This window comes from Rutilus rutilus (genome assembly GCF_951802725.1).
Source record: "Rutilus rutilus genome assembly, chromosome: 9".
Classification (NCBI taxonomy): Eukaryota; Metazoa; Chordata; class Actinopteri; order Cypriniformes; family Leuciscidae; genus Rutilus; species Rutilus rutilus.
The window spans coordinates 5962627-5988140 of record NC_140223.1 but is presented as its reverse complement, the minus strand read 5'-3'; the positions used below and the strand labels follow the sequence as shown (position 1 = coordinate 5988140).

Here is a 25514-nt window from a genome sequence, read left to right as displayed (position 1 = left end):
AATGCTTTTGAAAGAAGTCTCTTATGCTCATCAAGCCTGCAGTTAAAAAACAACAAAAAAAACAGTAATATTATGAAATATTATTACAATTTAAAATAATGGTTCTCTTTTTTAATATACTTTAAAATGTAATTTATTTTTGTGATGCAAAGCTGAATTTTCATCAGCAAGTACTCCAGTCTTTGGTGTCTTATGATCCTTCAGAAATCATTCTAACCTTTTAACAAGAGGATGACAAAACTAACCTTTGGTACATCAAACATATAATATTTGATATACAGATCTCACTTGTTTTCTGTTATTAAATCAGGGTTCACTTGAAAATTCACATGTATTCTCCTTGAACTCATTCTAACAACTTAATGTTTTAATATATTTCAGACCAGATGGAGGTGCGAGAGCAAAGACAAGAACTGAAGTTAAAGGTGATGATGCTGTAGTTTGTTTCAGCCTGTTGACACCAATAAAATGAGCTTAATGTGCCAATTTACAGAAGATCTCAGACATCACCATAATGAATGAGCTGAAAACAGGGAACTTTTGGAGACGAAGAGCTGCTCAGTTTAACATGATGGCCCTGTACTTTTTAAATGCAGATTGGATAAAAACACAGTGACCACAGTTCACACCTGCAGTGAAGCCCCTCCCACAACAATTCACCAATAAATACTAGGAATATTCCCATCATCCTACAAGAGAAGGACAAACTCCAGGAGTAGCAGCTGAAATCTGTGTGACTGTTAAAGATGGAGTTTATTAAAGAGGAGATTGAAGACATGAGGGATCCAGAACCATCCAGAATAAAACATGAAGATACTGAGGAGCAAATAGGTTGGTGTCCATTCTTGATTCTTCATTGTTGACTGCTTTGGTAGATGTGAATTAATTAGCAGTATATGGATGATAAATGATGGAGAAATACATCCAAATGATCACAACCTTGTATATAGCAGGTGTCAAACATATTTTAATATATTAATAAGTGAATGATAGACCAGTGAAAGATCTGATCTCTGTAGCTTTCTGCTATTAAATAAGGGTTCACTTGAACTGATTCTAACTTGATGTGTATTTTAGACCAGGTGAGAGTGAAAGAGCAAAGACAAGAACTGAATGAAGTGGAGGAGGAACATCGTAACTTTACAATTCAAAGAACAAAAGCCAAAAAGATGCACACCTGCACTCAGTGTGGAAAGAGTTTCACACATAAAGGAAACCTTAACAGACACATGAGAATTCACACAGGAGAGAAACCGTATACATGCACTCAGTGTGGAAAGAGTTTCATATCTCCAACAGGTCTCAGTGTTCATCTGCGTGTTCACTCTGGAGAAAAACCATTTAACTGTGATCAGTGTGGTAAAGATTTTATTTCTTCATCAAATCTAAAAACACACCTGATAGTTCATTCAGATGAGAAGCCTTATGTGTGTTCTCTCTGTGGAAAGAGTTTTTCAAGGCTGGACAGTTTTAAACAGCACCAGAAAACACACAATGAAGTGAGAGATCATGTGTGTTGTGACTGTGGGAAGAGTTTTACTACAGCTGAGCATCTGAAACGGCACGAAAGAATTCATACTGGAGAAAAACCTTACAAGTGCTCATATTGTGACAGGAGTTTCACTCTGTCTGGAAACCTGAAATTACACGAGCGAGTTCATACTGGAGAGAAGCCGTACGACTGTACTCAGTGTGAGAAGAGTTTCACCCAATCACATAATCTAGTGAAGCATATTAGAAAGCATTGTTCTGTGTCACAGCGAGCAAATGTTTTGTTAGATTCACATAAAGTAAATGTGTAGTTAGTTAACTAATAAACTAGTATTACTCAACTCAACTCAACTCAACTTTATTTATATAGCACCACTAAAAACAACGATTGTTGACCAAGGTGCTGTACATTATTGCACAAAACATTGGCATTAACATCATTTACTGTAAAATTACTGTAAAATGCCACAAGATTTGTGTTTTATATGTTAGAGAACAAGAAAGTAAATTGAATATTATTTTGATTGAATGGTCAAAATTAAAAGAGACTGGAAACAAATGTAGAAAAACAACAGCAATCAGTTATTTGTTAATATATGAAACAATTCCCTAAATTTGATCAGGTTTTTTTTTTGTTTTTTTTTTAAGTTACATAAAGCCTGTTATTACATAAACATATGTATATACAATAATGTACATCTGTACAATAACTCTGTACAATAACAATAAAATGACCATTTCACTGACAATGTGTGATTTTGTGAGTTAAAGGTTTCTACAGATCCAATAATTAAAATAAACAGATTCAGATAAAGCAAACGCATAGTGAAATAAACTTTAATTCTTTAAAGTTTTCCTGTAGCTCAAACAGTAGAGCGCTGGTACTTGTAACGCCAAGGTCATGGGTTTGTTTCCCAGGGAAAGCAAGAACTGACAAGAATGTAAATGTGTACCTTGAAATGCAATGTAAGTCGCTTTGGATAAAGCATCTGCCGAATGCGTAAATGTAATGCTGTGATGTTAGTTTTGTCATTTAGCTGTCAGTGTAAGGCAGTTCTTTGTCTCTAGTAAAACAATAAAAACGTCCTGTGGCCTGTTGCACAAAGCTGGTTTCATTTGCTAACAGGTAAAGTTCGAGATTAGTTTGAGCAAACTGGAAATGAGCTCAATCACCTTATCAGGTGGCCATGGCGGAAGAAGACAGGCACAAGACGGCTTTCTCAACCCCTTTTGGCCTCTTTGAATTCTTGCGTATGCTGTTCGGGGTCTGCAATGGACCTGCAACCTTCCAAAGACTGATGCAGGCTACCATGAATGATCTTGTTTCTGTTAGTTTACCTAGATGATAGGGCTGCACGATTAATCGCAATTTGCATGTAATCGCACTTAAATCGAGATGGCTTATCGCGATTTTAAAATCGCAAAGGCTGCGATTATTTTTTATGCGCAGTTTGTCATTGATGTACGGCTCTGTAAACGCTGCTCCATCTGAAAGCACTGTGAGTTTGAGTCACTTATAACGTACATTTGAAAAAACAACACGCGTCAAACATCTTTCCAAACCATGAGAAGCATTTATGAACCTCTTTTTAATAGCATGCAACATTTAATAACTTGCATTTACTCCAAACTCACTTCATAACGACAGCTGAGCTCATCCTTCTGTGAGATGATGTGCCTTCTTACACAGAATAAGGCAGTCGTGTATTTATAAGTCATGTTTAATCAAAGCGTTTCAATCTTCTGTTTATTCAGCTACAGCGATAGGGATTTCCTGGAATGATGCGCATTATTGTACTTCTGCGGCGGGGCATATTTATCTTGTTTGCATGAGAGCGCCCTCTGGTGTTCAAATGGGGCAGTGTTTACTACCAATCAGCCACACTCCACTGACAAGCTGCGCACAAAATAATCGCAGCCTTTGCCAAATCGCGTGCGGTTTTATTGCGATTAATCGTGCAGCCCTACTAGATGATATCCTGGTGTATTCTTCAACATTCCAGGAGCACTTGGTAAGGCTGGAAACTGTATTGAGCAGGCTGCAGGACACTGGTCTCAAGGTCAAGTTAGAAAAATATCACTTTCTTCAGTCGGAGGTTGTGTTCTTGGGACATCAGATATCTGCCGATGGTATTGGCACAGACCCTCAAAAAGTGGCAGTTATAAAACAGTGTCCGGTTCCGTCTACACTGAAGAAATTGAGATCATTCCTCAGGCTCTGTAGTTACTACAGACGATTTATTTACATTTACATTTATTCATTTAGCTGACGCTTTTATCCAAAGCGACTTACAATTGCTATATATGTCAGAGGTCGCACGCCTCTGGAGCAACTAGGGGTTAAGTGTCTTGCTCAGGGACACATTGGTGTCTCACAGTGGATTCGAACCCGGGTCTCTCACACCAAAGGCATGTGTCTTATCCATTGCGCCACCACCACCACCATTTATTCAAGGGTTCTCCAAGATAGCTGGTCCACTTCATGATGTGGTGAATTCATGTCTGAACACTGAAAGCTCCTGTAGAACTTATGTCTTGTTGGGGAGTCTATGGACTGAACAATGTCAAACCGCTTTTGACACCCTCAAAGATCGACTTACTAGTGCACCTGTCTTAGAGGTGGCTGACCATTTCAAAACCCTTTATTGTGGAGACAGATCAGGGAATAGGCGCCATTTTATATCAGAAACAAGGAGATGTAAAACGTGTTATTGCCTTTGCCAGTAGACGGCTGAGAGACACAATAATCCTCTGTGCCACTTGAAAACAGCAAAGTTTGGAGCGATTGAACAAAGATGGATTTCACAATTATCTGTCTTTGATTTCGATGTCCAGTATCGTCCGGGGTATCGAAGCACAGTAGCTGACACACTATCTAGACAGCCATTTGCAGAGGAGTGTGAGCCAGCCCCAGAGGACGCAGAGTACGCAGAGTACGATGGATGTGTGGCAGTCTGCAGACGGATTCACAGAGGTTCAGACCTGGACTCAGCACTTGTGGCTGCTGGGATGCACAGCTGTAAAGTGCGGCAAATGCGGGCTGTAGTGCCCAACTTCAATGATGGTAATGGACTGGGTTAGGGAAATACACCCACCTTTCCAGGATATTCAGATGATGAATTGACCAGCTTCCAACAGCAAGACACCGTGATTGGCGGATTCAGGAAGTTTTGGGATCAAAAGAGAAGACCCTATGGTAAAGAACTAAAAGCTCTTTCAAAACCTGTTTTGTCAATGTTTTGTCAATGCTGAAGCAATGTTTTGTCAATGTTTTGTCAATGCTGAAGCACTGGACCATCTTTAAGGAGCACCAGGGTCTACTGTACCATGTCTTTGAGGATGTGAGGCACGGGGATTGTTATCAGTTCTTGCTACCCCTCAATTTGAAGAAGCCTTTTCTGGAGTATGTGCACGATTCTATGGGACACCAAGGTATCGAGCGCACCCTTCACTTGTTGAGACGCCGGTGTTTTTGGATAAGGATGCACCATGATGTGAACAAATGCAACGCTGTGTGATGACCAAGCTGCCACAGCTGAGGGTCCACCCTCCCATGAAATGGTTCTTGGCTTCTAGACAGCTTGAGGTAATTGCTGTGGATTTTACGTTGTTGGAACCCGCAACCAATGGTCAGGAGAATGTTCTGGTTGTCACTGACATCTTTACAAAGTTCACTCAGGCCTTCCCTACCCGAGATCAAAAGGCAGATACCACAGCCAAGGTGCTGCTTCGAGAATGGTTTATGAAGTATGGTATTTCTGGGGTGTATCAGGGGTGTAATTTTGAGAGTGAGGTTGTGGCTGAACTTTGTAAGCTCTATGGGGTGAAAAAGGGCCGCACCACACTATATTACCCCATTGGCAACGCTCAGTGTGAGCGGTTCAACAAGACGTTACATGACCTGTTGAGAACATTGCCACCTAAAAAAAGAAAAGGCGGTGGCCCGAATACCTACCAGAGTTGGTTTTCGCGTACAATGCAACGCCTCACACGACTACTGGCTATTCTCCATATTTTTTTATTGTTTGGGGTTGATCATTACCTGCCTGTGGATGCCCTTCTAGGACAAGAGCAAGTTTTTGACCAGAAACACAACTGGCTGTTGGTTCACCAAAGGCGTCTTAATGATGCTCATGCCAGGGCAAGGGAATATTCTGAACAGAAGGCTGCTGAGCGCATCTCCTTGCACAAGGATAGAATCTATTGCCCGAAGATCGAGGTCGGAGCACTTGTGTACCTGAGGAGCAGTCCGGTAGGCCGTCAAAAGATCCAGGATGCCTGGGGGCCAATCGTATATCGGGTAGTAGGGATCGTGGACAACACCTACACAGTGGAGCCGTTGGAAGGAGGGCCTACAAAGAGAGTTAACAGAGTAGACATCAGGCCCTGTGTGAATCAGCCTACTCCCGCCCCTAGGAGACTGCCAAAGGCACAAGAGGAGAAGTCTGAGGCCCTTAGTGAAGTGGAGTCTGAGGATTCAGAGGAGGGTGTAGTTTTAAGGGAGGAGAGATCTAATGTGCCTGCAGTAAGACGTCTTAGCACCCAGTCTGTTGGCCAACAAGGTATAGGGCATGCGCCCAATGTGGTATGCAGCAGGGAATCAGTTGATTCTGACCAATGTTCTGTCAGAGCCTGCTGAGGCCTTGGAGACTGAGGAAAGACTGGATGCAGGTACGAGGGTGTTAACTGTTGCGGCCCCCTGCAGATGTAGTAAGAGGCCAAATGCTGGACGGCATTCAAATGTGCACCATGAGCCAAGGTCTGTCCTAGACTGTACCTCTATAAGTCCGGCAGCAGTTTCACAGATATTGGCTGTTTTGAGTTCTGTTCTGTTCCGGGAAGCAGTAAAAGAGGTTAAGAGTACTCTGGTCTTAAATGAGTAATCGAGGGTGCTTACCCTGATGCAGGGGAGAATGTAACCAGGTGATGGTTAGGGGCCTTAATGCTTTTAATGTGAATAAGAGACATATCTACAGAAAATGTACTGGAGGGTCCTTTAAGAGGCATCGGGTGACGTCATTGCGTATGCGAACGGATAAATTAGCGTGAACGCGCGATGAGGAAGTCAGAGAGTTATGCTGCAAGTGACTGCTGTTCAAGTGTAATTTGTCATTATTCAGGGAGTTGGATGTTTACGCAGGATTGCGTGAATGTGTGAGTGTGGCTGAGCTAACGCACCACATTTACAGACGAAGCCTGTTCGCGTGGAAGAAGTGATTTATTAGTGTGTAACGTAAGAAACACAGGAAAAAGTGAGTAATATCCACACTATGTCATTTCAGGTGTATTTTGTGAGTGTTATTTCAGTCATGCAGTTCTAAGATGTTATGTTTTCTTTCCAGAAGTACCACTACCGTATTGTTGTTATTGGTGTTTCATTATTTGCTTTGTTCTTTATTATTGCACACAATAAGAAGCGACAAATTGTACTTTTTATATTTCTTTTATTTTTGAGGTGAACAATTTGCTGTGTGTTCCAAAGATATACTGGCACTGTATTTTGTTTTATTGTGGATTTTTTGCCCTACGTACCCACAAGAAAAGAAACAGAAACTCCTAACTAATTATCAGGAATAAAATACAAACCCCACTTATATTTGTTGGTCCTGTGTCATTTTCCTGCGGCCACATATAGTCAAAACAAAAATAGGAACTTTAACAAAATACTATGCAATTCACCAAATGAAAAGAAGAGCACGATTGTTGCCAAATCAAAGAACTAAATAAAACCAAACACCTCTAACTATAACCTTTAAATCTAACCTAGCTAAATCAAAAATAAAAACACCAAGAAACATCTTCAGCGTGCTACACGCACACCTTAACTTACCTCCGCTGACTGTCAAACAAAAATTACAACTTGTGGCAACACTCCTAAAACTAACTAACTAATACATAAAACCTGCTACGTGAAGCACAATATATGTCACGTGACATACGGTCAGACAGGTCTAACATATTTGTAACACGGAGTCGGCTTTGCAGCCTTGACTAAATGAAGTTTACATGAGACTAGATAATGATCTGAGATGTCTTCGCTCTGCTGCAGAATTTCAATGGCATCAACATTGGATCCATGTGATAATATTAGATCTAGAGTATGATTACGACAATGAGTAGGTCCTGACACGTGTTGTCTAACTCCAATAGAGTTAAGAATGTCTTTAAATGCCAAACCCAATGCATCTTTTTCATCATCTACATGTATATTAAAATCATCAACAATTAGGACTTTATCTGCAACCAATACTAACTCTGATAGAAAGTCAGCAAATTATTTGATAAAGTCTGTATGGTGCTCTTGTGGCCTGTATACAGTAGCCAGCGCAAATCTCAAACGTGATTTATCATTTACAATAGAGATTGTTACATTAAGCACCAACACTTAAAAAAATTGAAACTAGACTTTCTAGTAATTCTGAAAATAATACTATAAATTACAGCAACCTTTTAACAAGAGGATGACAAAACTAACCTTTGGTACATCAAAAATATAATATTTGATATACAGATCTCACTTGTTTTCTGTTATTAAATCAGGGTTCACTTGAAAATGCACATGTATTCTCCTTGAACTCATTCTAACAACTTAATGTTTTAATATGTTTCAGACCAGATGGAGGTGCGAGAGCAAAGACAAGAACTGAAGTTAAAGGTGATGATGCTGTAGTTTGTTTCAGCCTGTTGACACCAATAAAATGAGCTTAATGTGCCAATTTACAGAAGATCTCAGACATCACCATAATGAATGAGCTGAAAACAGGGAACTTTTGGAGACGAAGAGTTGCTCAGTTTAACATGATGGCTCTGTACTTTTTAAATGCAGATTGGATAAAAACACAGTGCTCACAGTTCACACCTGCAGTGAAGCCCCTCCCACAACAATTCACCAATAAATACTGGGAATATTCCCATCATCCTACAAGAGAAGGACAAACTCCAGGAGTAGCAGCTGAAATCTGTGTGACTGTTAAAGATGGAGTTTATTAAAGAGGAGATTGAAGACATGAGGGATCCAGAACCATCCAGAATAAAGCATGAAGATACTGAGGAACAAATAGGTTGGTGTCCATTCTTGATTCTTCATTGTTGACTGCTTTGGTAGATGTGAATTAATTAGCAGTATATGGATGATAAATGATGGAGAAATACATCCAAATGATCACAACCTTGTATATAGCAGGTGTCAAACAAATTTTAACTATATATTATATAAATATTAACAAGTGAGTGACAGAACAAAAAGTGAAAGATCTGATCTCTGTTGCTTTCTGCTTAAATCAGGGTTCACTTGAACTGATTCTAAATTGATGTGTATTTTAGACCAGGTGAGAGTGAAAGAGCAAAGACAAGAACTGAATCAAGTGGAGGAGGAACATCGTAACTTTACAATTCAGAGAACAAAAGTTGAAAAGACGCACACCTGCACTCAGTGTGGAAAGAGTTTCAGTCATAAAGGAAACCTTAAGAGACACATGAGAATTCACACTGGAGAGAAACCGTATACATGCACTCAGTGTGGAAATAGTTTTTCTCAAACATCAACTCTCAGTGTTCATCTGCGTATTCACTCTGGAGAAAAACCATTTAACTGTGATCAATGTGGTAAAGATTTTATTTCATCATCAAATCTAAAAAAACACTTGAAATTTCATTCAGGTGAGAGGCCTTATGTGTGTTCTCTCTGTGGAAAGAGTTATTCAAGGCTGGACAGTTTTAAACAGCATCAGAAAACACATGATGAAGTGAGAGATTACGTGTGTTGTGACTGTGGGAAAAGTTTTAACACAGTGGGCAATTTGAAACAGCACCAAGTAATTCATACTGGAGAAAAACCTTACAAGTGCTCATATTGTGACAAGAGTTTCACTCGGTCTTGGAGGCTGAAAAAACATGAGCGAGTTCACACTGGAGGGATGCTGTACTACTGTACTCAGTGTGAGAAGAGTTTTACACAGAAAATAACTCTCAATTATCATCTGTGTGTTCACTCTGGAAAAAAACTTTACAACTGCTCATATTGTGACAAGAGTTTTACTCAGTCTGGACACCTGAAAGCACACGAGCGAGTTCACACTGGAGAGAAGCCGTATGACTGTAAGAACTGATTTTACTGCTAAGACCAAAGCTGAGATAAAACTCACTTTGCAATAAAGCAATAAAACACACCCTGGACAGAAGATCGCAAAGAAAGACCACAGGACAGTGTCTTGTCCAAACTTATCTCCTTGTTTATATATGCATCCCCCCTCTCCCTCCTCAAGTCACTAAAAGTTCACTTAGATTGTCAATATATCACATATGAGGTATCTTGTAAATCTATTGTTTTTCCCTTTCATGTTTGGCATCATTTTAAATGTCTCAGTGCGATTGGTAAAATGGTCTTAATTTCATTGCACAAGAATGCATTTCTTAGTCTTGGATTCATATTTGAGCAATTGATGTCATGTATTTATTATTTATGAATTGGCTTTTAATCATTTACTTGTGTTATTAGCATGATACAATTTTTACCTGACAAATAAAATTTAATATTTGATTTAGTCTGGACAAATCATTATTTTAGTAGATTATGAGGAGGCTGGCGCTACTGCAGCTCTGTTGGTGCATTCAAGTCCTCCTGGGAAGTTCGTACGTACGAGGTGGGAAGTCGTGCTTATAACGGCATGTGCGTTCAAGTCACTTTCGTCGGAGCAAAATGGCGGAGTACTTTCTCTTAATTAATTACACAAAAATACAGTATGGTTCTTAAACTATTGTTCTAGAAAATGAAGAACAAAGAAATGTGCATCAGGTGTACATTGTATTTTTATGTTTTTAATTAATTTATGAAGCCACTGCCAACACATTGTTACATGTTGCATTGTTATATTATCATATTCTGTGTTGGCGATTAGCTAACTGAGCTGTTAATAGAAAAGCCTGACAATATCACAGCTAAATACCTTTACGTATTGTGTATTCCGCCATGTTAATCACTATTAAGTAGGTTTATGGACTGTATTGACTGGTTCTGACTTAGTTGGGATCATCACGGGGCATCGGTAAGAATGAACAAAGTCCAAAAGTCCAATCACTGTTTTAATAGTAGGATCAAGCCATCAACGTACTCAGGGCATTGCGTGAACAGATGCATATGATATTAAGGGTGTGTAAGTGTGGTTTCTATAACAAAAACAGAAATATAAATAATCAGTTTACAGTAATAAATGATAAACATTCTACTCAAAAAGAATAAACGCGTGAAGATACATGGCTATAAAATGTAAACAACTGACTATAAATATACACGTGACTATCGTCTTATAACCATCTCTCAATCGAGTGTAATCTTCACAATCCACATAAATATGGCTCAATAACATCTGTAAAGTGTAAACACTAAAGTAAACACATGGAAAAATATGAGTCGTTATCATTATTTCACTTATACAGCACGCATCGGAACACACGTGCAAAAATAATGCACAGTCATACCGCTAACATTAACTTCACGGAAATCCGAAAACACTCGACATCAGAACGTTTCAACATATAATACAACAAATAGCAATATACACAAGATTAAAGATAGTATATGTGTAAATTAAACTTACTTTCAAAGTTACGCACACTCATTTATGGCTTGAATACACGCGAGCCCTCCACAGCTTTCAAGCGAAACATAACATCTGCGTCAAACTCTGGGGGCGGGACTAAGTTACAACTGTCAATCATTCACAACCCACCAGTAAGAATTAACTTAGTAAGCCTTTTCAACAATCACTGACACGCCCCCAACTCGTAAAGATCGGAGCTTAGAGAAAATCCCAAGCTCCCCACTGGTATCTACGACATTGTGGTGGCGTTCAAGTGCGTTCAACTCGTAAATACGATCTATACGAGATGACTTGAACGCACCATGTGTCCAGGATAGGTCAAACTAAAGGCGCATGTGAATGGAGCAGTGGACACGTCATCTGAAGACCTTTTGAGTTCTGTCAATCACTAACTTGGCAAGTTGTACGGAAGTGACTAAATAAACTACACTTTTTTTGTATGAGTGAGCACTAGGAATCCAACTAAAGAGGTGATAGGAAACCCTGCACTCTTTGACCAAGATCAGACTAGCAAGACTGTGTCTGTGAAATCCACGTAAACCCGGGAACCCATTGGGTCCCTTAATGAATGAATAATTGAAAGTATGGGATACTCAGAAAATAATCAAAGATCTAAATTAAGTCATAATATTTATGATTATTTTCTAATAAGAAACACAATCTAAATGTGATTATCATTTGAAATTGGAGTCAGATTAAGCATAGAGCTAAAGTAATATTGAAACTAAATTCTAATAAATTAAGTGAACTTCCCTAGAGCGCTGAAAAGACTCTGTCTTTGGGCCAATGGGTGGTCTTTACATACATGCACTCAGTGTGTAAAAGTTTAACATCTTCATCCAGACTCAAGTCTCATCTGCAGGTTCACTCTGGAAAAAGAAACAATTCAACCCTCTGGGGTCAACAAATGTGCCGGCGGTAAAATAGACTGGTTATTCAGACTTAAAAAATATGAAAAAAAAAAAAAAAAACTGTTAAATGTTTTTTTTGTGTCCACTTACAATTAAAACAAAACATTGTGCTTTTGTAAAATAAAGAAAATAAACAGGGTGTGCTTTCTGCCCCTCGGTCTCTGTGAACTTTTTTTTTGGAGCGAGTCTCTAAACTTGTGTGAATAGCTACTAGTCACACAGGCAAGAGCAATATATCTTTATAATCATTTAAGTGTATACCTTCAAAACGAAAACTAATAGTCTCTGTTTATGTAGGCTAATCTGTATGAAAAGAGAGAGATGTCAGTCGTTCTCTATTGGGTTAGAATTGTTGCATTATTAAAAATAAATAGATTGAGATTCACAAACAAATGTAAAGAGATTACATTTTTTTTTATAAAATTCACAAATAAATAAAATTAGATTAGCAAATAAAATAAAAATATCTACAAATGTGTTTTATGTCACAAACACAACTCTGTCTGGCATTTATTTGTGAACTGCTTTCTGTGCATTTGAAAATCCCCTCACGCATCTGTGGATTTTGAAACACTTCTAGGGTCGATGTGCAGAGAAATACACAAAAGTGGACTCCACCAACCGTTTACTTAAGCCAATCACATAACGACCACATTGAGCTGTCCAATCGTAGCACGTTCTCGCTACAACCAATCACATTAGACTTTACACTCCGGGTGGTAACTGAACCTGATTCATTTTGAAGATATTTGCACCCTTGAAATGGAGCTGTAATCTATGGGTGCTTCATTCAAACTGAACTGTTTGTGTGGTTAAAACACCCTGTTTCCAAAAGATTATTGGAGTTTGGCTTCTTTACATTTCCATCAGGATAAACTCAGGATTACACAGAAATTATGATCATCACAGATCCCGAGCATCATAACACCCTCTCAACACCGGACTCAAGCGGCGCGACACAGCGCCTTAGATTTATATTGTTTATCCATTCTTATTATTTATGTGTATGCTATTTGTGTGAGAACCATATTTGTGAAAATACATTTATTTGGTTCTCAGAAGCAAATTTATTATTTTTTTAGGCTATTTTCATACACACACTCAGTCGCAGCATAATGACCATGACTATTATGACTATTAGCAGTGTAAAGCTTCTTTGAAACAAGCTATATTGTTAAAAGCACTATATAAATGAAGACTTGACTGATCTAGTTTAATTTAGTGTCAATAATTATAGTATTTTTTCTCACTGAATAACTGCTTTGCAAAATCTGCTTGAATAAGACATATTCATGTAATTTACTTATTTACCCATGTTTACTATATTATTTCCTGATTGTACAAGAGTCATTTGCTGTAGTTAGAAAATAATAAAAGCTGTACATGTTAAACATACTGAAAAATAGAGTTGGTTGTTTTCTTTCTTTTATGATGACATAAAATGCCATTAAAAATGCTGTAGTAAGTTGCAAGTGTGTGCAAATATAATGTATTTGTAGTGTTTAGAGTGTCTTTTTTTGTTTTTACTTCCGATTCTGAAACAATTACCTATAGGCTATGCATTAAATGTTTTATATTATTTTATATATTTGCTTAATGTATATAATCTGTATTTTGTTGTGCACGACAGAGGGAAAATATATATTTTAATATGAATATTATTTTGAGTTCGTTCTGTGAGTGACGTCATTTGTTTTGGACCGGTCACGCACGCGCTCAGTCAGAACAGCCCGTGACTGGAGAGAGTCAGGTAGGTCTCTCTGCTGTATTAAGTAAAGTTTTGAGTTTATATTAATTATGGAAGTGTAAAAAACCGGAACAAGTTTTGTGTATACGCTTTTCTGCCAACAGTTTGATGTATTGTTAGAGTTTTATTAACGCATGGGTTTGTTTTTGTTGCCGCCTTCGCGCCAAATTAGAGCTCGCGGTTTTGCCTGTTAATAAGTTTCCCCACATATAATTAATTTGTGTGGATTGAGTCTGTGGAAATGTTGTTTAGTCTAGCAAACGCGTGTAGCTTTAATTTTGATGTTAAAATGTATATTTAGATCCATTAGATGAATTGCAGTAACTGTGGGAGGTAGGCTATGTGTCTTTTCTCATAAACCTTCAGCTGAAAGACAGTGAATCTAAAGAAGTGTGTGTTTATTGTCTGTCCTCTATCAATAAACTGCAGATGTGGTTCATTTGTGTTGCTAGGTGAAATCTGCTATATATTTAAAGCCCATGTTGCAGGTTAGAGTACCCAGTAAGCCAATGTATAGAAAAATAATGTAGGAACTAGATTTAAATATAAACATATACTTATAAAACGCTATTTAGGCTTCTGGAGTCGTTTTTGTGAGAAATTTTTACTTCCGCATTTGAAAATCGCTTAAACCGCCGAACCTGAAGTGACGTAACATGAGGTAGAGCGGTCAAAGAAAATCGACTAGCGAATAGGAAAGCAATGGATCGCAATGACAGCTCGGAAAGCTGGGGGAATTGTAGCCTAAATGTTTACTCGTATGATATATATATAATTCATATATAATTGATATATATGATGATATCATATAATTATGAGCCTGATATGAAGCCAAGTGAGCAGGACAGGCCAGGGTTAGACAGAACAACGGCGAGTTGTGGTGTGAGGAGAACAGGGCGAGAGAACAGTGTTAGCTTATAGCTGTATTCACGTTAGCCGACGATATGTATAACACTATGCTCAGATCACAATACTGTACAGATTATTATCATCATGTATCAGGCAATAGCAAAGCTAGTACTTAGACCCTTACCTGCATGTGTTGTGTGTGTCAGCCATTAGGAGACAGTTTCCAGAGGAAGAGGGACTTTATAAAGGCTTTGAATTGACCCATTTGGTGACGATGAATAAAAAAATGATCACAATCACAACTGTCTTACTGTATAAAAACTTTATATGTAGAAACAGCCAACACAAACATTAAAGTCGGTTTGTACAGATTGAAAATGAATTATAGAACATAATATATTATATTTATATTAATAATAATAATAATAGTGTCGGCTGCAGACTAATAACAAACACGTAAATGCATTACATTACAAGTTTATGTAGGATATGTTAATGAATTAAATTAAGACAAGGCACATTTTGTAAAACAGATGTACAATAAGTGATCTCTGACGGATCCGTGAGCGTCATGTTTCCCGCTGGCGGCCGAACCACATGCTGACGGCGGACCGTCACCGGGCGACCCGATGAAGGAGCTGGGACAGTGTGCACATATCGCCGGGATTAAGTTATAATCATTCGGTCGATAGTGAACGCTACACACTACCGCGTTTTTCAAAGCAGAAGCAGAAGTGAAGTCCCGTCTCTTACCCGGCACAAAACGCACACTGGCACGGAAGATTGCACCGTCCTTTTTCTTATTCGGAAACCTGTGGACTCGATGTCTTGACAGGCCATAATTCACAATCATTTACCACGACGATGATTAATTGAAATACAATAAGCACAGAAAACACACTGAATCATGACCGCTCCTACTGAATACCAACCTATCTCTGCACTGAGCGCGAACGCAGAGGCAAACGACTACCTCATGTGACGTCAAATGACGCGTTGGTGAAAAAAAGCGCTTTTTCAACACGGTCAAGGAAACGGTCACGTTTTCTATTAAATTTGTGCCCTTATGTCTTGCAAAACAATTTTTAATCCTGCATTTACTTTTCATATGGTATTTTCATACAAGGTTATATTAATAAAAAAAAAAAAAAAAAACCTGCAACATGGGCTTTAACTTTAGGAGGCAAAAGAAATTAACAGCCTATTTGTCTGTAATTTGATTTGTATAATGAAAGTTCAAAGACAAAACATGTATTATCCGAATCACCAGATTCTCTTGTTTAAAGGAGTCATAATGTTGTTTTAACTTTGGTACCCAATGCTCTATTATAGTCTTTCAGGCACTTCTAAAAAAGAAAAGTGGGAAAAAAATCACCACAGAGCCCCTCAGACCCTTATTTCTAAAGGCATTATTGTCTCGCGAGATCTGATGCGATGTTTTGGCTGTCGTGGACGGTCATTATAATAATGCAAATGAGGGGCGCGTTGATTGGTTGCAGGAAGGAGGGGGGTTGACACCGCAGGTAACTTCAGCATCATTACAAACTGACATGGCGTAAGTTGTCAGAACCCGACCCGGCCGCGACATATGGGATTCAACCGTACATGTTTGAGCCGGACTCTGAACCAGAGCTGGAAAGGGAAGATGTAGAGTTGTTGGATGCACGTCTACATCAAGATGTCTCTGAATGGTAAAGACAATCATTTTGACTGAGACATACATTAACATCAGTTCGAGCAAAAACGTGTGTTGCTATTTTCTCCCACATAAATTTACCTTTTATTTAATGTAGATTACATTAACGGAGATGTAGTTTTTTTTTTTTTTTTTATCAGCTTACAGTGGTTTTGAGATTTTTACTATCATGTAGTGTTTTTTCCTTGTTTCACGTTGTGGTTATTTAGACATTCAATATGTTTCTTCTTTAGACATGCAACGTGATGTTATACTTGCATTTAAACAGTTTTAGCCACTGAGCATGGACTCCTGTACCGTCACTACTGTAGCTGCTAGTGTAAAATAAAGTGGAAAGATGTGGCTAGCATTCGTAGAGTCCATTCCCCGTGTTTACCTCGAAGGTAACGTTACATACAATAGCCGCATTAGCTGTTAGCTGCTATTTGTTAACCACAGTAGAGCAATAAAATCACAGTCTTACCTTTTCAATTTCTGGCAAGTCCCTGATGGTTGGGATGGCACCTTTTCCCAAACGGAGCTTCGAGGCCAAGTTCGCCTGATACTGCCCCAAATTTGTAAATGATTCCGGTGTAAAATGTTTAGCACACACACCTAACGATACGCCACTTGAAAGAGTTGTTGGGACAGCGTCATTAAAAATGAATTTCCTCCACTGTTCCCTGATAGTTTCGTCCGTTTTTGGTAGATAAAACACATTTGCATGTTGTTTGTGGCAGTCACCCACAGAGCATCTCAAGTGTAGGCTACACTCGGTTTCTCCATCTTTCTCGAGTCGACTAAACTGAATCTGAGGGGGAGAGGGGCGGGCTTCCCGCGGCATAGGTTTGCGGTGTCCATATTTGGTATATCCTCCCCCGTCTTGACGTCAAGAGGGGGAAGAAATCAAAATCTCGTTTTTTCGTGCGTGTGCACGTGGCCTATTTTACAAACCCTGAGGTAAACAAACGCTTCACTTTTAAATATCGGCTTCCCGGCCAGTGTATAATCATTATGCAATCATAACATACATTGATTCATACATTGGAAAAGTGAAATTTCTACATTATGACTCCTTTAATTCTGTAGTTAGCCTACCTTCTATACAAAACATAATTTTCAATAAAAAAAAAAAAAATCCATCATGATGGCTGACAGACAATGGAGAGCCACCATCGTGATGCCACGCCCCCTACCCTGGGTCACGTATATCTATTGATTCGTGTACACCAGTGGTTGGGAACCTATGGCTCACGAGCCATGCCTGGCTCTTTGGCAAAAATCATGTGGCTCGCAAGGTCTCTCACCCTTTACCAGCAAACGATAAAAAAAAATTAAGACATCAACAGAGATCGGCTCTCTGCAGAAAAACCAGCCAATTACAATTCTCTTGTTGTACAGCCTACCGAAGTTAATGGAAAGTTTCTGATAATAATAACATTCCAGTTGTACCGGCAAAAGTGCATGTTCAGTGCTGTTCGCGAGTCACGAGTCACCACAGCAATCAACTAACCGCTTACGTTTCTGTGGTTAGTTGTAACCTACAGCTCCTGCACTGGGATTCAAGCAGCTGCAGCTTGTTTAAGTTAAAAGTTAATGGCGAAAACCATTTTAGAACAGCAGCGAAAATGTAAAAGTAGGCTATATAAACTTTAATATCTCCTTTTATTGAAACGGGGGCTTTGCTGTGCTTTTACTTTCACTTTTGCCGCAGAGACCCTTTATGTCCTATAAATGTGTCCTATTTTTGATAATCCGCACAGATTTCAGTTGATGATTCTGTTTAAAGTTATTAATAACAAATCATGAATGAAAGAGAAAGAAAAGAGCAGGATGTGCTTTATATTGAAAATAAATATTAAAAGCGCGATAAGTCGCGAAAGAGAACTGAATTATACTGACAGGATGCTGTGCGCGCTCTCCGAGCGCAACACGGACAAGCATAGTAGTCTTTGTCTCCGGTTGCGCGCCTAAACAGCCAAATAAACACAGAAATATTTCAAAATGCCACAGTAGATGTAGATTCACAGTAGATGTAAGTACTGTGCATTCCTCCCTCCCCCCACCGGACGACGATATCATCGTCCATCACGATGTTTTACTGTAAACATCGTCAGCTGCCAATTTAGGGGACATCGCCCAACCCTAATTGTTAGATACTGTGGTAGACTTTATTTCATTCTTTCGCACCTGACTTGTCTTCCTGGGTCTTGTCTACTAATCAACGTCCCCGAACATCTCCTGATCGACATTAGTTTACCTGGGTCTCGTCTACTAATCGACGTCGACTGAGTCGGTCAACATCTTGACCCCTATGAACACTATGATAAGATCTCTAGTGCTCCACTAACTTGTTGCGCAGCAATAACTGAACAGACTCCAGACAATGCCTTTAAATATGCTTTAATCTCGGATGGAGGATCTCAGACAAATTTCAGAGAGAATCCCACCAGCAAAATGAATACAACAGTATTTATAGAATAGGAGCATGGCAAAAGTGACATAATACATGGTGTCTGCGGGGTCTTAAAAAGTATTAAAAGTTGATAAATGAATTTAGAGAAATAATTAAGGCCCTTAAAAAGTCTTAAATGCCATTTTCCAAGTTATTCATTTTGTATCATTCATTTTGTATCATCTTTTCATTATGTAGGCTATATTTGTCCAGAGAGGTTGTATGTTAAAGTTTGCCTGAATTTAATCATTGCGTAGGCGAATAGTGGGATTCTGTGCAGTTTATTTGTAGCCTGGATGCCAGCCGAACTTAGCCCCGCCCACAAAAATTTTAGGTCGGGAAGTTCGGTCTGGACTCGATCCGTTGAGGGGCTATTATGCCCGAACAAAAGTTCTTCGGACCAATCAAAGTGTCAGGGTGGGCTTTATACGATGATGGACAGATGATCAACAGTAACGTAATCATCCACGTCACCAAAGAGCGCTTGGGTTGAATTCGTTTACAACAAAGATGACTGCCGCTGGAGAATTGAGATTTCACGAGTTCACACTTACAAATAAGTCAGACAGAATAAATGCATATTTGGCGTGCTGTCCGAGGAAAGGCTCCGGGCTCGGTATTCGGCCCGAACCCAAAGTACTCCCCCCGTATTCCAGGCTGTGGAAGAACAAGCCGAGAGTGAGTGGAGGGACGCTGAAAACTGTCAAGGAATGTTAGGTGAATTGACAGAGTGAATAAATATATGCTTCCTCTCATGCGTATAGGGTAGACATGGTAATTGTTTGATGACAAGTTGATTGGATTGATTATTTGAACGTGCTCCTCCCGAACTTTGTTTATAAAACATCATGTGTAGATTCCGCCATCACGTCTGTTATAGAAGATATCGACCGCGATCAAGGCATTTGTCGATCGGAAACATGAATGAAAAACATACTTCACTTACTCCGTTGCTCTGATTGGTTGTAGGTCTATCCAATTGAAAGCAGAGGCATTTTCTTTCCTGGTTCGGTTGAAACACGCCCCATAATCACAGCCCAATGGAGCAGTATCAGAATCACATTCTGACTAGAATCTGAGTATGACGACGTCAGGCTAAGTTTTTATTAGTGGCCCATGACTTTCTGTGTATCTCGGGCTGTTCGCCCCAGGCGCCAGTTCAGGACAAGGTCAGTTGCTAATGTGCAGAGTTTTGCATTGCGTCCCCACTGCGTATTAGCTATGTAATACGAAGTGACCATTCTCGAAAGGGAACATACTCTGCTTTCAATTAACTTTAATTTAGTAATTTACCTGTATTTTTTATATTATTATTATTATTATTATTATTAATCAAAACAACCCAGCTGCAGTTTGATGTTACTTGGAATGCACAATATAAAAAAAAACAAAAAAAAACATGATTTATGAAAATGAACAAGAACGTTCTTGCAAATGACCTCTTCTGTTGTAAATGTCCCAATTGGGAGAGGGTGTGCAATTTTCAAAGAGTTTAATTAAACGTTCATGTTATATATATGTTGGTTGCATTTGAGAGTTAATAAAAACGTAACTGGTTGTGTGAACATAATATCTAAATATCGATTAATCGATCGATCGAATCGTGACCGTATCGCATAATTTTTTTAGGTATCGGCAAATATCGTATTGCTGAGAGAATCGATATCGTATTGTATCGTAACGATTTACACCCCTATTGTTTTATTTATTGGTCTAATTCTGGTTTCTCTTTCTAATAAACCTTTCATTGGGTTAGTTACTCATTTAATTCATTTGTGCTTCTGGGAACCAGACTTCTAATTTATGTTGCATTGATAAGGAGTTATCACAAACTAAGACTGTTTGGTTGTGCTAACTTACAATTAATATATAGTAAATGTAAGGTGTCGCCGATTTAACGGTTATAACTTGAAGTGGCGATGATGTCCTAAAATGTATGGAGGGAGTCTTAAAAAAGGTCTTAAAATGTATTGAATTTAACTCTGTGATTCCTGTATATCATAATCTTGTGCAGCAGTTGTCATTCAGTTTTGACTATTAAAAAGAGGAGTACAAAATTTGGTAACACTTTATAATAACTGCACGCTATTGAGCATTAGTTAAGCATTAGTAAACAGTTAATTCATCATTTATAAAGCATTTATAGACATTAATAAGCAGTTTATAAATACGGCTATAACTGATTTATTCTTGATTTATAAGCATATCTATAATGTGTTTAACAATTGTATTTTCATAATTTATTAATGCTCAATTTATCATTTCTAAATGAAGTATTGCTTTATTTTATCTTCTAAACAGAAAAAGGAAACAAACACACACACAGTGATACAGAACATACAAATATTAACAGCCTTCAAATCTCCTTTGTAAACGCTTTACAAGGCATAACTAGTCCTCACTTTAGATGAGCTCACAAAAATAGTTAACTGACCACTACTAAATGCTTTAAAAACTACCTGAATTAACCCTGAATTACAGTAGAAATAAATTTTAATAAAGCATTTATTAACACACTAAGTAACTATTACTATACAGGGCTCGAAATTAACTTTTTTACTTGGTAGCACTGGTGCTCCCAACTTCAAAAATTTAGGAGCACCCACCAAAAATTAAGGAGCACCACAACTACAAATTATATATTAACACATTTTATTTCATCCTGTGGCCAAGATTTGAAATTTGGTCTTCTGGCTCTATATCATCTCACCCCGATGATATTGGCACATGATTTGTCATTTGACATAAATTTAGTGAAGGCAAGCTCTTCTTTGGCGATGGTGTATGCGGTGTTATATTCATAGACAGTATGGTTATATTTGACGTATCCTGCCGATTAAAAGCCTTAATAATTGAACCTGATTTGTTTGCCACACACCTGTCCCTGCATTTTTTGCTTGGCACTTGGCACTCTATTGCTATTAATATGCTGTATTAATCTTTGTTCATCTTAGTTAATAAAAATACAGCTGTTCATTGTTCATTAATGTTACTTCACAGTGCATTAACTATGTAAAAAAAAAAAAAGAAAAAAAGGAAAAAAAAAAAATCAATAATGTATAGGCTATTAGTAGCCCAAATGTTGAAATTAACATTAACAATGGTTAACAAATTAACAAAGTGCAGTTTTTTTAATAGTACAACTGTTAACTAGAATTTAATAAGTGGAACATTATTGTAAAGTGGTACCAATTTGTTATACACCGATTCAGACGTCTCGTGAGTGTGTTGGACAGATCAGTTGTTTTAACCATTCATTAAAGTGAATCGGTTCAAATGAGTCATTAGTTCGCGAATCGGAGTGTCATTAGTGGAAGTGTAGCATACGGCAAGCGTTGTGTGATTATCCCGGTAGTTTATTTTTTAGCACAATTCACACTCCACGGTAATTTAGGAGAAAAAAAAATCTCCGAATGCTCCACGTGAAACTTCGGTCTTCCGCCCCTTTTCTATCGTATCAAATGATTTTGATTAATATGCGCGAGGGAGATAGAGCAAGACAGCGCTCGTGTTGTTTGAAGACGTGAGAGTGCGCGCGCGCGGCCGGGGCTTTCTCTCGTCAAGCGCAGCAGTCACTCACGCACCGATCAAAGGCTTTGGCGGCCGCCAAAAAAAATCAATGCAGGAAAAACCCCGGGATTGGTTATATAACGTTGGATAGAATGACGGTCCGGCCATCGCGTATCAGCGCACATAAGGTACACACTGTGAAGTAATTTGCAAACGTTTTTTAGAGAAATGAAAACAGGTTGCACCACAACCATTATTTGCACTCGCACAAATGCTCCCAAATATATTTTTAGGTCGCACAGATTAAATTTCAGGAGCATATGCGACCAAAATGGTCGCAATTTCGAGCCTTGCTATATGTCTGAAGATATATGAATGTACATTTAAATAATGTATTAATCATTTACTTACAAGTGATCTTATGAACCACTGACAACTCCTAAATAACTGGTTTGAAAATAAAGCAATACTTCATTTAGAAATGATAAATTGATCATTAATAAAGTATGAAAATTCAATTATTAAACACATTATAGATATGCTTTTAAATCAAGAATACAGCATTTATAACTGTATTTATAAACTGCTTATTAATGTCTATTAATGCTTTATAAATGATGAATTAACTGTTTACTAATGCTTAACTAATGATTAATAGCATGCAGTTATTATAAAGTGTTACCCAAAATGTACCTTTGGTCCATCAAAGACCTGATATTTGATGATTACAGATCTCACTTGTTATTAAATTAGGGTTCATTTCAATATTCACCTTTATCCTCCTTGAACTCACTCTAACAACTTAATGTTTTAATATGTTTATGTCAGACCAGATGGCGGTGAAAGAGCAAAGACATGGACTGAGGTTAAAGGTAATGATGCTGTAGTTTGTTTCAGCCTGTTGACACCAATAAAATGAGCTTAATGTGCCAATTTACAGAAGATCTCAGACATCACCATAATGAATGAGCTGAAAACAGGGAACTTTTGGAGACGAAGAGCTGCTCAGTTTAACATGATGGCTCTGTACTTTTTAAATGCAGATTGGATAAAAACACAGTGATCACAGTTCACACCTGCAGTGAAGCCCCTCCCACAACAATTCACCAATAAATACTGGGAATATTCCCATCATCCTACAAGAGAAGAACAAACTCCAGGAGTAGCAGCTGAAATCTGTGTGACTGTTAAAGATGGAGTTTATTAAAGAGGAGATTGAAGACATGAGTGATCCAGAACCATCCAGAATAAAACATGAAGATACTGAGGAACAAATAGGTTGGTGTCCATGCTTGATTCTTCATTGTTGACTGCTTTGATAGATGTGAATTAATAAGCTGTATATGGATGATAAATGAGAGTAATACATCCAAATGATCATAACCTTGTACACTGTTAGACTTTGCAAGGGTTTTTTACAGTAACTTACGGTTGCGTGATATTACACTGGATGCTCCGGCGCGACACGACAAATCCCAGACAGTGTATAGTGATGCGGCGTTATATTTCTGACGTACGGTACTCCGAGTCCAAGCGCTCACACTATTTCTGATAAGGGACAAACAGGTTTGCATTTTGTATTAAAGGTCCGGTCGCTTCAATGTGTCCAATATAGACAGCCTCTGGCTATTATAGCGTTGTAGACATGCGGTGTAAGGCAAAAAATTGGAATTAAAAAGCACGATGGAATGGTGCCAGCCAGAGAGACCGTTACGTCAAATACAGTAGTATACTGCAAATTTTAAAAATACAGTAAGTCTGTATTTTGTAACCATGTATGTGGTGTTAGACGTCACAGAAAATTCCCATGATGCAATGGGAATCACAGTTATTTACTGTAAGCAAAAATAGCAGTATAATACTGGGGGATTTAAAGTAAATAACTGTAGAAATTACAGAAAAGTCTTACAGTGTATATAGCAGTTGTCAAACATATTTTGACTATTTTTACTATATTAAGTAAATGACAACAAAAAGTGAAATATCTGATCTCTGTTGCTTTCTGCTATTAAATAAGGGTTCACTTGAACTGATTCTAACTGTATTTCTGTGTATTTTAGACCAGGTGAGAGTGAAAGAGCAAAGACAAGAACTGAATGAAGTGGAGGAGGAACATCGTAACTTTACAATTCAAAGTACAAAAGCCAAAAAGACGCACACCTGCACTCAGTGTGGAAAGAGTTTCACATGGAAAGGACACCTTAACATACACATGAGAATTCACACTGGAGAGAAACCGTATACATGCACTCAGTGTGAGAAGAGTTTTCCTCATGCATCAGGTCTCAAGTATCATCTGCACATTCACTCTGGAGAAAAGCTATTTAACTGTGATCAGTGTGGTAAAGATTTTATTTCATCATCACAACTAAAAAAACACCTGATAGTTCATTCAGACGAGAGGCCTTATGTGTGTTTTCTCTGTGGAAAGAGTTTTACACTGCTGGACAGTTTTAAACGCCACCAGAAAACACACAATGAAGTGAGAGATCATGTGTGTTGTGACTGTGGGAAGAGCTTTACTACATCTAGTCATCTGAAAGAGCACCAAAGAATTCATACTGGAGAAAAACCTTACAAGTGCTCATATTGTGACAAGAGTTTCACTCGGTCTGGATCTCTGAAATCACACGAGCGAATTCATACTGGAGAGAAGTACGACTGTACTCAGTGTGGGAAGAGTTTCACCCAATCACATAATCTAGTGAATCATATTAGAAAGCATTGTTCTGTGTCACAGTGAGCAAATGTTTTGTTAGATTCACATAAAGTAAATGTGTAGGTAGTTAACTAATAAATAGTGTTGCTGTAAAATGCCACAAGATTTGTGTTTGAGAACAAGATTTTTGATTGAACGCTTACTCAAAGAAATACCAAAATTAAAAGAGACTGGAAACAAATGTAGAAAAGTATCAATCTGTTATTTGTTAATATATGAAACAATTCCCTGAATTTGATCTTTTTTTTTCTTTTCTTTTTTTTTGTTACATAAAGCTTATTACATAAACAGATGTATATACAATAACGTATATCTGTACAATAACAACAAATAAAATGACCATTTCACTGACAATGTGTGATTTTGTGAATAAAAGGTTTCTACAGATCCAATAATTAAAATAAATGAGATTCAGATAAAGCAAACGTATAGTGAAATAAACTTTAGATCTGTGATGTTAGTTTTGTCATTTAAAGCAGTTTATAGTGTGAAACAAGCTTAAGAGACCAAATTAAAAGGGTTGTCCCTGTTCTCTTAATGAGTAATGGGTGTGTCGCA

At 38.1% G+C, this 25514-nt stretch overlaps 1 protein-coding gene and 1 long non-coding RNA gene across 2 annotated transcripts in view; one reads left to right on the top strand and one right to left on the bottom strand.

Moving 5' to 3' along the window:
- LOC311296649 (uncharacterized protein) overlaps positions 1 to 25514 on the bottom strand; it is a 483049-nt gene that overhangs the window by 315286 nt on the left and 142249 nt on the right. The gene's annotated exons all lie outside the window — the stretch shown is intronic.
- LOC311296698 lies at positions 13704 to 25308 on the top strand. The gene is made up of 4 exons (XR_014628684.1): positions 13704 to 13751; positions 23066 to 23109; positions 23281 to 23515; positions 24298 to 25308. It is a non-coding gene; the product is annotated as an uncharacterized lncRNA (long non-coding RNA).